Below are 14,184 nucleotides of genomic sequence, written 5' to 3' on the forward strand. Positions count from 1 at the left end.
TTATAATGCACAGTGGCCCATGCAGGAGCTAGGAATACAAGGAACATGTAACCTGGGGAGAGTTCCCTGACTCTGAGCCTTTGCCGCAGCTGTTCCCTCTGCCCGGAAGCCCTGCCTCCACTCTGACAATCTACCTTTCTTCAAGGCCTACCTCCTGCAGGCAGCCTCTGGCACACACTGTTCTCACCCCTTCTGAATCTTCATGCTCTTATTCACAGTAACCACTGTCCCATAAGGCTTCTTCAATTCGTTGTGTTTCTGCACCAAGACTGGGGAGGATCAGGGCCTGGGCCCAATGGAGAGTGCAGTGGGCTGGTTGTCAGATCACCAGGTGTCTGGTCCAGGAGCTGCGGCTCACTGGTTCCTGCCTTTGAGGAACTTAGGAGCTTTGGGCTGGGCAGGGGGGACAGGGCAGGACTAAGAAACACCTTTGTAACCAGCAACTGCCACATGACATGTTAGCCACCAGCACTGACCACATGCCCAATGTGTGTGGGTACTGCTCACTTGTGTAACCACTATTCCCATCTGAGAAATGAGAAAAGGTTGGCTCTGAAAAGTACCTTGTTCCAGGTCACAGCCTAAGGACACAAATGAGGAGCCAGGATTCAAATCCAAGCCTGCCAACTCCAAACCAGATCTCTAACAGACCCTGCTGCCCATCTATGGAGAGCAGTGGTTCTCAAACCTACCCTAAGCGATCGATGGGCTCCCGGGTCTGGTGAGGCCTCGGGGGGGGGAGGGCCGTGGAAATATGCAGTGCTTCATAAGCAGCCCACGTGTTGCCCAGATGCTGGAGTAGGGGAAGACTAGAGGGTCAGGGACTGGCACAATGTGGTTTCCAGGGACCCACTGCTCCTCCCTCCTAAAGGAGCTGACTGCCAGAGGGCCATACCCTGCCCAGGAGCTAGGAGGAGTCCCATGGAGCCCTGGATGGACTTTGCTCTCAGTTAGCCCTAGGGCTGACCACAGCTCTTAGAGCACCAGAGGCCCAGATGAATGCCATGTCTACTGAGCACATCCTATCTGTCAGGCATAGTGCTAAATGCATTGCTGGCAACATCTCATTTAACCCTCGCTCTTCTTGGTCCCATTTTATAAGTCAGAGACGATACACTCAAAAATATCTATTTAACACAAAAGAGGACAGTAATGGAGTGACAGAGAAACAAAAAAAGACACAAGACAGAAATCAATAGCAAAATGGCAGACGTAAACCCAAACTTATCAATAATTATTTTAAATGTAAATAGATTGAACACTACAATTAAAAGGGAGAGGTTGGGAAAATGGGTTAAAAAAATAAAAAACAACCCATTGATCCAACTATATGCTGTTTACAAGAGACAACGCTTTAGATTCAAGGACACAGGCAAGTTGAAAGTAAAAGGAAGTCAGAAGATAGACCATGCAAACAGTAACCAAAGAGCTGGATCAGCCATGCTAATATTATGCTTATAGACGTTAAGACAACTCTTACTAGAGACAAAGAAGAGCATTTTATAATGATCAAAGGGTCCAGCCATCAAGAGGATATTACAATTATAAACATATATGCACCTAACAACAGAGTCCCCAATATACGTGAACCAAAAACTGTCGGCATGTTAGGGAGAAACAGACAACTCCACGATACTAGCTGCAGACTTCAATACTCCACTTTGAATGATGGACCGAACAACCAAACAGAAGATCCACAGGAAATAGAAGACTACAACACTATAAAGCAACCAGACCTAACAGATATCTACAGAACATTCCACCCAACAACAGCAGAATTCACATTCTTCTCAAGAACACATGGAATAGTCTCTAGGATAGATCATAAATTAGGCTATAAAACAAGTCTCAATAAATTTAAAAGAGTTGAAACCATACCAAGCATGTTCTCCAATCAAAATGAGATAGGATTAAAAATCAATAACAGAAGGAAATTTGGGGAAGTTACAGGAAATGAAGGTTATAAGTAACTTGTCAAGTTCTCCCAGCCCAGAACTGCCACTCCCTCAGACCATGGTCTCTACACCTTCTCCACGGCCCTAGGAAACTGCAGAGCTCAGATTTTTGCAAATGCCTGGGTAGCCCTTCTCCCATCCCCCACACCGGACACACACTGAACCTGACCCCAAGCTTGACCCCAGAATCAAAACAGCTGTGGGAGGGCGAGGCCTGTGGGGCTGTAACAGTTTGTTATGCAGCCTGTTTCTCCCCGGGAAAAAGGCCACAGGCAAATATTTTCACTCCCCCTGCCTGTCTATAGAATATCCAAAAGAAGGAAGCAAACATTTATGGAGCACTTCCCCCACGCCAGGCCCTTGACATACCCGAATCCATGCTTACAAACTTCCCATCTGGGCATCTGATTGTCTGCATTCTAGAGGGAAACCGAGGCTCTGCCGTTAAGAAGGCAGAAGCAAGATTCAAATCCCTGTTGTCAGCCTTCAAAGTCCCTGGTCTTCCCATCATTCTTCCAGAAAAATCCCAATTCCACACTTGCTGTGGGCCTCAGAAGGAATGCTACACAGGAGAACCCCACTCATATGGGCACCTCCCCCCTTCCTCTTGCTCCCTCCCAGCTGCTGCTTTTCCTGGGAGCACTTCTAAGTAGAGCACAGTATAGAACACTCCCACCAAGACATAATCCCAGCCCCAGTCTGTCAGAAACAGGCTCCTCGAAAGACTGGGGGTATCTGTTAAACCCCTGGAAGCCCATGGGGTTTTGAGGTAAGGGGGGAGGGCAGCAGAGGTGAGTTGGGAGCTGCAGGGTCAGTAGGATCTCACCCTGGAACAAGAGACTCCGTTCCACAGGGAGAAAGGTGGCTTGTGCCTCTCTTCAGAGCCAACCAGCAAAGCGGGGCCCAGCTGGGGAAGCTGAACAGATTCCAAATATTAAGGGATGCCCAGTGTTCACTCAGTCCAATTCCTCGTTCCACAAAGCAGCCCAGAGAAGGAAAGAAATTAGCCTGCAGATGCACATCCAGAAGCAGAGCAGGGCCCAGAACCAAGAATTCCAATAACAACGTTTCGTGCCTCCACTTAGGCCACACCTTTTGGCAAGACACTGAGCAGGCTTGGAGCCAAGGTGAAATCCCAACATCACAAAAAATAAGGCTTTCTCCTCCACCACCATCGCCATCTCCAACACTTCCAGAGGGTGCCACTACCATGGTGCTAAGCCCATGGCGCTGTTTCACCTTCACAAGGTAGGTATTAGTACTCTCCCCCTTTTTCAATGAGGAACTTGAAGGTCCAAGGGGTCAAATCACTTGCCACAGGAGTACAGAGGCAAGACAGGGACTGGAACCCACAGTCCTTTTTGCCAACTTCCTCCCCAGGGCTTCAGGCTCAACGTCTTGCTTAGTGGCTGGGACAGATGGCAGCAGCCTCGGGACTGCTCACATCTTCTCCCTGGAGAAGCAGCTCCAGCTGGCCTGAAAACCACCATGGTGTTCTGTAAGCATGGCTGGTCAGGTAAGGTGGCTGAGAGAGGCCTGGGGAGGGGATGGCTTTGAAGATGAAGAGGCTACTGGTGATCACCACCACCGGGGACAACCTGTGGAAGGCTCAACATTTTCTGCTCAAGAGGAAGCCACACCCCTCCCATACTCTCCAACCCCACACCCGCAGTTGACAAACAGCCTTTTACAAATAAAGACTTGACTCTCCCCTGCTTCTCAGACATCCTAAATCCCAATGGGGCTCAGGCTCCTGTCCCTTCCTGGCACCCTGAAGTCTGGGTCAAGTCGGCTCCGTGACTGGGTTCCTACTAGTGCTGATGGCCTCCACCCAGGGCACTGAGCATCAGCCCCAGCCCTAGCAACCCACCTCTCTGCACAGGGCTCTCCGAAAGGTTTCCTCTCAAGAACTTGAATTTCTAAATAAGGGCTATTCCCTGCACGTACTAATTAAGGGAGACAGATAGTGCCCACCCCCTCCAAAGATCATTGGTCCAAATCTCTATTTCATGACTGATAAAACTAAGAGGTGAAGTGACTTGCTCAAGGACACGCAGCTGATTCCTTGGGTGGAGGTGTGGTCAGGGCCTCCCCAGGTAGGTGTTCTTACACTCAGCACTCCATGGCAATGCCAGGTCCTTGATGTTTGGCTCATGCCCCCTTGGTAGGGAGGCAGAACGGGGGGGGGGGGGGGTCTGGCACGTGTGGTGTCCTTATCAGCCCAGGGTCTCCTGCGTGGTCAGCTCCAGAAGTGGCCAAGACCTACCGGGTGGCACGGGGTGGGCAGCGAGGGGGTGTCTTGCTGGTTTGGAGCAAAAGAGTGGGGACAATATGGCTCCCCAATATCTGCTAGTGACCAAGAAGCACAAAAACTTGCTGTCAGCAGAGGGGATGTCATCATGGCTGCCTGGGCCTCTTGGATGAACTACAAGGTGGGCACAGAGCCGCCTGCCTCATCTGCCCAACCATCCAGTCAATGCCGCGCCCTTTCTCAGGCCCTGGTCAAGATCCAGGGCCTCTGCCAAGTGCTCACACATTCCTTGCGTTTCTCCAGTCTCTGAGCAGCTGCTTCGGGGCCTTTTTTTCCTGTGTTGATTTATTCTTTATTGTTCCTGAAATACACCCAGAGGCCTTTGGCACTGGGCACCAGCAGAGCATCCAGCCCAAGCCCCAAGTCCACACCAACCAGATACTCTGAGACCTGGGCCAAGCCAGCTGGAACGATGGACCCCAGGGTCAGACCTCACAGCCAGGAAGGGAGACCCAAGTCCTAGAACCGATGTCAGGTGTGACTACAGAGGCTGGCATGTTTGGGGAGGAGGAGACACTTGGAAGGTCTCAGGGAGGCCAAAACTAAACCTTTCTACTCCTCCCATGCATGAACGACTCCCCCAGCAACCTCCCTCCCCCCACCCAACACACACACACACACACACACACACACACACACACACACACACACACAGAGCTGACCCTCATGTGCCTGTTGCCCTCCACAGGAGGGCCTCGTGGCTCAGGCTGGGCTTCTGACTGCCTTGTGCCGTGTTTGGAGAGGGAAGCCTCAGAGGGGTCTTCCCCACCCTTCCCAGCCCAGAATATCTCCCTAATGAGCCAGTCTAAAGGTGCCTGAATTCCCAACACCAGTCCTTCATTCCAAGGGTCAAAACACTGTTCCCTCTGCATATGAAAAGAGCGCAGAAGAGTGTGAGCTGCATGGTAAAAAAGAGACAGGGCTTTAGGGTCTGACAAAATGTGCCTGGGCTTCTCCAATCACCAGCTTCTCTATGGGTCTGTTTCTCTGTCAGTAAATGGGTACACCATCTTCACCTCATAGTTACTGTGGGATTAGATGAGGCTGATATATACATGGAGTGCCCGGCACAAAATAAAGGCTCAAGAAATGTGCTTTCCTTTCCCCTCTGCTGGGCGGGAGTAGCATCATTGTCAGTCTTCACCACCTCGGGAGGAACTGAATGGTGCGACTCAGTTCTGCAGCTGGTTGAGCGCAGGGCTGGCCAGCATGAGCAGGACAAGGGGATGAGGGGTCCCAGCAATAGTATTGGGCTCTGCGGGCAGGCAGGGCCTCTGGCCTAAGGACCCAGGAGGCGCACACCCAGCACAGGCCTGGCCTGGGCTCAGCTGTCCCAGCAGGGCCTGCAGGGACACGGTGAGACGAGAGTCCCCACATAATACCTGGCAGAGCTTCCAGGCCCCTAATGGAGCTGCCACCCTCCTGGGCTCACTCGAAGAAGAGCATTCAAAGGGAAAGTGCCATCACCTGAAGCTGGGGAGGGGTGGCCAGAGGACGAATGAGCAGGGACGCCTGCAGAGAGCAAGTCAGCCTGCCCCAAGGCGACCACAGTGAAGGTCCCACAAGTGGAAGTGCCGCCTGGTTATTTTTGGCACCTCTTCTGCCCAAAGCCAGCAAGGAAAGGCAGCTGCTAGCAACATGGAAGGGCTGTTTATGCTCAAGTGTGCAAGCACTGATGCAGGGACAAAAAGAGCACAGCGGCCACTGCGCAGAGGGGGCCTCTGCCCCCTTTCTTCCTCTCCTGACTGTCCCTATTAGGTCCAATCTGCCCGCCACATAGTTGACATAGCGCGGGTACTTCTGCTTTCACTCAGATCCAGTCTCCCAACCACAGAACTCAAACACACACACACACACACACACACACACACGCACACAAATAAATAACTATGGAGCCAGCTGGGGACTCAGCCACACCCAGGAGCAGGGACAGTACTCTTCTGGGCTCTTCCTGCACCGAAGCAGCCCTCCCACCTTCCGAACTGGGAGGGGCAGGGGGCAGGGGCCAGGGGCCGGATGGACACTGGAGCAGCTCCTCTTCCTACCCGCCTCAGGTGAGAGTGGGGGCATGGAGGGGAACCTCAAGGAATTCACTGCCTCTCTGCTTCCCCATTTGAAACGCAAAGAGTTGGGACTAGATGTCCCAAAGTTCCTTCCAGCTCTGGGATGACTCCTGGGAGCTGGGGAGCCCAGGACTGTGACCCAGGGCCAGCTGGGGAGGTCAGAGCAAGATCAGGTCGGGAGAGGGATCTGAGCGGCAGTCAGGCAGTCAGGTACACTCCCCAGGAGCTGCCAGAAGGCTGGGAGAGGGAGGAGGAGGTAGAAGGGAAGAAAGGGGGAGAAAAGCCAGCGGTACACGCACTCTCAGGGTGCCAGTTATCACGTAAGCAATTCTGAGCTCTGGGGCCCTCCCCTTCAAGGAACTGACAAATTCTGGCAACAGCAGGCTGGATGGGGCCTCTGCCTGCCCAACTGCTGGAAAAAGCTGGGAATCAAAACCCCTCACCGTCTTTCCTTCTTCTCTGGACCCTATTTCCCCAGAGAAGTTGGGCAGCCTCACAGGGAACCCCCTTCTGGGTGCAAGCCTGGTATACTTCCCCCTCTTCAAGCTCTGGTGTGGACAAATCTTGCCCTGGTTGCTCCCCTCCCCCCTCCCTGAGACTCCTGGAAGAAGCAGCACTGCCTGGAAAAAATAACCCACGAGCTCCCTGCGGCTGGAGAGAAAGGCAGAGAGAACAGGGAGCACCTTCCCCAGCTGGCCACAGCACCGGGCTCCGTTCCAGGAAGAGCAAGAGCAGGAACCACTGCCAGGGAAGCCTCAGGCCCCCAGCCCCTCTCCTCCCCACCAGCCCCCGCAAACCACAGCAGGCAATCAGGTCCCTCGGGGAGACCCCCACCCCCGCCCCAGCAAAACCCCAGCTCTGTCTTGACATGTGGCAACTTCTTATATAATATGTTGGTGTCTCCCCCCTCCCCCACTCCACCCCTGCTATTTCAATTGGTGAAAGAGCCAAAGCGCTCTTTAGAGAGACAACTCCCACCCTCAGCTCCACCCAAACCTCCACTGAGGTCACACTGGGAGGCTTCAGGTGAAGCAAAGACAAGGGGACTTTTTCCTGGGCTGAGAAAGCAGCCTTCCTCCCACCCACGTGAGCAGTTCTGCCTGAGGCCTGGGCGGGTAGGTTCCTGAGAGCACCATCTGATCTCTGGGAAGCTGAGCCCTTAACCCTGCGCTGCAGGGACGGAATCCCTAGCAAAAGCACACAGGCACCAGGATCCGGGCCGGTCTAGATGACAGAGGATCACACAGCTATACCCACGGCCTAGGGAGTTATAAAATGAGCTTCATTCACACAAGCCCCAGTGCTCTGGAGGAGGGCCCTCCTACCACAAGCAGGACAGACTTCATTTCCTCTTCCCTGGGAGGAGCAAAAGGCACACAGCTGGACTTGGGGGGAACCAGTGAAATGATAGCCATCGTCTGTTGAGTACCTACTGTGTGCCAGGCACTTTGCATGCATGATCTTGTTTAACCTTCACAGCGACCCTATTATCATCCTCATTTCACACGTGAGGAAACTGAGGCTCAGGAAGTTAAGCAATGCCCAAAGCCACACAGGAAGTAAAGAAGCTGGAGTAGGAACCCACGTCTGCCCAGTCCTCATCCCTGTGCACCTGCCAGGCTTCCTTCACCGTCACTGCCCGGGTTACTGTCCCCACACCATCCAGGAATGGTGATCTGAGTATGGGGGCGGAAGTGGGTGTGGACAAGTTTTGCCTGATGGCTCTGGAATCTGAACTGATGCCCCACTAACTGTCATCACTCCCAAGTGTGTGACTGTGAGCGCCCCTGTAAGTGTGCATGTGTTGGGGTGGAGGGAGGGTGATCTGGATTCCAAATAGAAGTTTCCAACACAAAATTATGCTGTAATGCTTCCGATTCATAAAATGAGCTCACAGTCTCAGGGTATCCTGAATGTTGCCTCAAATGCAAATGCAGATCCCTTAAGTAAGTGGAGATTTCAGCACACTCCACCTAGCTCCAGACCTGCGTGCAGTTTATTTAGTTCAGCCCCACACAGTCAGTCTCTACTGTGTAGGAGCAACCCCTCTATCGGAATGCAACCACTAGCTGCGTTTCCTGCGTGCACGAGTGCACGCGCATGCGCACGCTCTCTCACACACACACACACACACACACACACACACACACGGTGCCAAACTGGCCTGGCCAAAGGAAATGCCCAGGTTAGCAGATTCCCAGGCAGGAGGCTTCACACTCTCACCCTGAGGTCCCACTGGGGTCAGAATGACCAGACACATTCTGTCTGCCAGAAGATCAGCGGCAGGGCAGGGCCAAGAAACTGGGTTCACCACTCATGGACCAACCCCTTTGAAACCAAAGGTGCACTATGAGTCCCGGCAGCAGGACTCCCTGGGCCCACCACATGCAAGCCCACAGTTTCTTGATGGAGATCTTTCATTCGTTTGTTCAACTAACATATACTAAACACCTACTGGAAGCCAAGCATTGTGAGAACAGTAAGTAGCACACATTAGAGCAGAGGCTAGGGTGATCCTGGAACGTACTTGCTGCATCTCAGAATCCTCACTGCAACTGTTTGAAGGCGGGACAGAGACTCAGAGTTTATGTTTTGAGCACCACGGTGCAAAATGTACACAAATGACTACATAAGGTGGAAATGAGTGTTCAGAGAAGACTCAAAAGAAGTGGCATTTGAAACAGGCCTCGAAGGATCAGCAGGAATCTCCCAGCTACTTGTAGCCATCCCTACTCCACAGTAAGCAAAGTTTCCATCTGGGACACCCAACTGCAGGAGAGGGGCTATCAAGGCCAGATTCCTGGACTGGGACCATTCCCCTTCCAAGACACAGTGCTCCATGCGCCGCCCCCCCCACCCCTCCCCCACCCCCGCCTTCTTCCACTCCTCTTTTTCCTGGCTCTACTGGGCAGCTCTTGTCTGGATTCTGCGGTCATGGGCAGCCCTTACCTGAATCTGTAACTGTATCTTTTCCTTTTTCTTCTTTTCTCCATTTATTACAAGCGGCACCCCACAGGGCTCAACAATTGGGTTATTTTTAAATCCCACATTTAAAAGTTGAATTCTCATCCCCATGGACATTCCAGGGCACCCTCTCCTAGCATAGAGTGAGAGTTCTGCCTGCTACTTGGAAAAGCCACACTGGCAGTGGGCAGACTGTCCCAAAGCAAGCTGTACAGTGGTAGGGGGTGGGGGGGGGGGGGGAGGACCTTCTAGGTTCTTCACCACCTTGTCCCCTAGGAGCTACTCAGACCAGAGTAACTAGCCAGAGATCGATCCAATTAGAATGGAGACTGGGCCAGGGCCAGGCAATGAGATGGTTTATCACAGTAATTGAATGTTTACACCCCTCTTATTCAACGTCCAGAGCAGTAGGAAAAAGAGGACCCATAAATTCTCAACCTGGGAAGGTTTCTCTTTTTCCCCTTAGTCCTGAAGCTACCTAACTACCTGTGGAAAGGGTGCATTTCTTTGATCATGTGCCACATCACCCCTGGGAGGTTCTGGAGCAAAGCAGGTGGCTTCCTCTCCTCAGCAGGGGCCCCACAAGGGAGGAGAGGTTTCTCCTCAGAACTGCAGTTCTTCCACCTTCACCAGGCCTCCAGTCTCAATCCTGAAGCCGCCTGGACAAGGAGGCCAGGCCTCCAGGCCGCCACCAGGCCAGGCTCCCCCTGCTGGAGCCAGCCAGACTTCCCCTCCCCCCAGCCACAACTGCCAACAGGGATCCCCTGCACACACGTGCCTGGGTGGCCTCCACAGTCAGCCTTGGCCAGCCAGCTCTTCTCTGATCCCACCGGCCCCCCACCCAGGCTCCACAGGCAGGCACACAAATCCGATGTGGGATGGTGGAAGCAGGAAGTTGCCACCAAAGTTGTGACCAACAAAGTTTTAAATGGGGCGAGTAACTTCCCCTTTCATCTTTCCAGCAGCTCGCTCTGGAGGCTGGGCTGGAATACGCAGTGGCCACCACTTTGAGTGGCAGGTACCTCCTCCAGACTGGCCTTCCTTGGGGCTGAGGCTTGAAAACCCCAGGGCGGCACCACGCCCTGATCCAGAGGCTTGTTTGGATGGGGGCCCTCAAGAGGGGCAACCTAGTGCACACGCTCCTGTAAGCATGAGTTGGGGGGGGGGGGGGGAGTCAAACCACCTCCACCAAGCCGGCCATGTGCAGGGTCCAGACAAAACCCGGGCTCCCGAGTTCCGGACGGGCACCCCCAAACAGTCCACGATGAGGTGTGCGGAGAGCTCGGCAGGCCGCAGCGGCGCGGGCGTGCGGGGGCGGCCGAGAGGGATGACAGGTCTTAGGTGCGCCAGCAGCGCAGAGGAGCGCGGGGTGAGGCCGCCTGCCCGCCCTAAGCGCTCCAGTTTAGGCCTCTGCTGCACTTGCCCCAGCTCCCTGCCGCCCCTGCACGTCTGTCCCCTAAAGTCCCGGCGCGGGCACAGCTTCCAGGTCCACTTTGCCGTGCACACTGGCAGGACAGGGGAAGGGGCTCCCGCGCCAAGTTCCTGCAGCTCGAGCGAGCCCCTCCCGGCGCCTCCCGGGCCTGAGCTCGGTCACGCAAGCCGCTCCCTGCGGACACCACGTTTCTCTCCGGCGGGAGGAGCAGCCGTATTCCTGCGCGGCCACCGACCCGGCGGCTCGGAACGGGGCGGCGGGGGGGGAGGGGGGGCCCGGCCGGGGCCGCGCCCGGGTGGGCGGGGGCCGCGCGCGAGCTGCGTAGCTGCACAAACACGGCGGGCTGGCGGGGCACACGCAGCTGCGGGCTGGCGGTGCGGGCCGCGGACGCGCGGGCTGCGGAGCGGCGAACGCACGTACACACGCACACCCCGCCCCGGCCGCCCAGGCCGCAGAAGTTGACGCGCCGCGCCCCCCGCAGTCCCGCGCCCCCGCTCCGGGCCGCGCCTGCAGAGCTGCAGCCCGCGCGCCCCGCCGCCACCGCCTGCGCGCATTCCGGGGTCCCTGGGCCGCCGCCGCCAGGGCGGGCTGCTTCTCGCCGCGTGCAGGCCTCGGCCGCCGGCCGAGCACCCCACTTACCCGGCTCCTGCCCGGGCTCCAGCATCGGCTGTCCTCTTTCCGCCGCGGGCCGCCGCCTTCGGTCGCCTCCCAGGCTCCAGCCGCCTGCACGCACTCCCGGATTTTAAAAACAAACAGGCGCCGTCGCCTCCCCGCGGCGCTCGCAGGGCTTCCGCCAGCCCGCGCCTCCCAAGGCTGGGAAGTTTGCTGGCAGGGCCCGGGCGGGACGCGCGGGCTGTCACCCCTCGCTCACCGCGCAGGAGCCTCGGCGCACCCCGCGCCCGCGGTGTCTGCCTCGCGATCGCTCTCCCTCCCTCCGTGTCACCCCCAGTCCTGCGATGCAGTGTCAGGATTGCACTGCTCTGACTCATCGGTTGAGCTCACAGCTTGAAAAAAAAAAAAAAAAGAGAGAGAGAGAGAGAGGGCGAGAGGCAACAGCGAAGGAGGAGGACTCTCTGGCGTGCTACAAAGGATTGCACAACTCCGGGCTGGGAGCGCGGAGCGCCCAGCGGCCGGCCGGCGCGCGCGGCACGGCGGCGAGCAGGAACCAGCTCCACCACTTCATCAGCACAACTGTCTCGGGTCGGCGTCGCAGCCAGCAGGCCTAGCGCCGCCTACTTCCTGCGACCAAATAAGGCCGGAGAAGGCGTCTTCAAACCTCGGGCGGCTGTCCGGGCTGGGGATTTCCAGCAGACCTCACCTCCACTCCCCAGTGGGTCGCCCTCCTCCCTCAGCCCAGGCCGGCGCCCCCAATGGCTTTGCTGGAACCAACAGGCCACGCGGCTCGTTCCTTTCACACCAAGGTCAGAAGGAGACGGTGACGAAATGCTTGGAAACCCATCGGGCCTGCCAGGAAAGTGTGTATGTGATGTTAGGGGAGGACACAAGTCGCTTTCTTCCACAAAGAAAACTCTGGCTTGGGATACGGTAAATCATGCACAGCCCTCTCCCAGGCCACTTCATTAAGTTTCCCCAAGTTTCGCTTTTAGCTCACCAGGATCCTGGTGGTACAAAGGTTGTTGAGAAACTGGCCCCAGCCCCTATAAAAGAGCCACTTGCTTAGGTAATGAAGAGCTCCTGGGTTTAACTCTGGCGACTGAGGGCACGGTGGGGGCAGCTTTTCACTGCCTGCCCACATTTCCCCTGCCTTCCCAGCTAACCGCCCAGGCCCCCTGGCTGGTGGGACGATGAGAAACATTTCTGCTGCTCTGGAGATTCTTGTCGGCCCCCACATTCAACTGAAGCTCCAGGGCCAGGAGAAAGTCCAAGGGAGATTCTTTCCATTTGTTTTGGGGTTTTGTGTTTCCCAAAGAAATGGGTCAGAAGGAAGTCTGCCCTTGAAGGAAAAAACACTGAAGAATACACTCTGTCCTGGCTGCTGCTTCCCCCTGTGACCAGTCCTCAGAAGCAAGTGCATCTCTTGCTGTCTCAGGGAGAAGGGGAGAGGCAGCAGAATGGGATTCTCACACCCTCTCTGAGCCTGCAGGGCAAGGGCCTTTGCCCCCAGAAAGCAGATGACAGAGACCTACCCCCCCCCCACCCCCCTCCTAAGAAGCACTCCTGTCTCTTCCTAGGCCACCCCGTTGCTGGCCGAAGCACCTGTGTGCATCTGGAGCTCACACCTCACCCAGGAGGAAAAGGGCTTATTCGTGTGCCATAGTAGGATAGATATGTCAAAATAATGACACCTTAACACAGACTTATCTTCAAAATAAAGATACTTCTACCAAGGGACTGGATCAGATGACCTCTTAAAATCCCTTCCAGTTTAAAACCCATGATTCTGTGATTGTAAAAAGTGAATGGAGGAGCCAGGGAAACCACCTCCAGCAAAGAAAAGCCCAGGCACTCGGATTTAGCATCTGATATGACAGTACTGTTCCTGACAATTCTCAAAGCACATCCCACACACAGCCTCCTCAACAACCCTGTGTGTGTGAGGGTTTTATCCCCCTTTGTTTTATGGATGAGCACGCTGAGGTTCAGAGAGGTTCAGTGACTTGCCCAAGATCACAGGGCAAGCCAATCATCTGTCACTTCTCTCTTCCTCTTCCCATCTCCCCGAGAGGAAGACAGTGAGCCATTGAGGGACTGGGGTGCTCAGGTATGCAGGCCCCTAAGTAGAGGCTAGACCGTCAGGACTCCTGGCAGAGATTCAGTGTAAAGCCTTTTTGTTTTTTCCATTTGTCTCATTTCTTCTTCCCCACTGACACCTCATCCAAGTGACGGAAACAAAAGCAAAGCCACTTCGTGTTCAGTGCCCGCTGCTGCCAGGTTTCCTCTGCAGGCTTGTGGCCATCCTGTCCCTCCCCCTAGGGCCTCCCTAACCCCTGACTCTGGAGGCTTGTGGCCTCCTCTGCAGGCTTGTGGCCATCCCCTCCCCCTAACCCCTAACTCTGGCTTCAAGCCAGCCTTGAGCCAGCCCCTGAGAGCCAGTGCAGATCAGCCCAGGGATGTTCCCAACCAACCAGAAAACCCAGCTGGGGAACACATTCCTAGAAGAGCCTGCCACCATGGAGCCAGGGCCCAGCCTCCAGGGAGTAAGCGGGAGCCACTCCAGAGGGCACTCCCCACTCCACCTTGTTGCGCCAGGACTTCCTCCCTGTCCCACGCTGCCGCCTGCTGCCGCCTGCTGCTGCCGGCTGCTGGGCCTGGCCCAGGAAGCAGCAGGAGGAGTAGGGGAAGGTGGCAGGGTGCATGAGAAACAGAAGTCAGTGACCTGAAGGGGTCCTGCTCATCTTGGAACAGCACATCCTTTCACCCCGACTACACTAACAAACTCAGGCTACTTCAGAAAGAAGAGAGGAAGGAAGGGGGCATATGTGCAAGAGAGGAGGGCTC

At 55.5% G+C, this 14,184-nt stretch overlaps 1 protein-coding gene across 4 annotated transcripts in view; it reads right to left on the reverse strand.

Annotated features, from left to right (window-relative positions):
• MIDEAS (mitotic deacetylase associated SANT domain protein) overlaps nt 1-14,184 on the reverse strand; it is a 67,098-nt gene that overhangs the window by 30,712 nt on the left and 22,202 nt on the right. For 2 of the 4 annotated variants that reach the window (XM_042990073.1, XM_042990077.1), the window contains exon 1: nt 11,365-12,104. The exons of the other annotated variants lie outside the window; for them this stretch is intronic. The gene's annotated coding sequence lies outside the window, so the exon portion shown is untranslated. Of the gene's footprint in view, nt 1-11,364; nt 12,105-14,184 lie in introns of those variants that run through there. 4 annotated transcript variants of the gene reach the window in all.

Source organism: Panthera tigris, chromosome B3, assembly GCF_018350195.1.
Source record: "Panthera tigris isolate Pti1 chromosome B3, P.tigris_Pti1_mat1.1, whole genome shotgun sequence".
Lineage (NCBI taxonomy): Eukaryota > Metazoa > Chordata > Mammalia > Carnivora > Felidae > Panthera > Panthera tigris.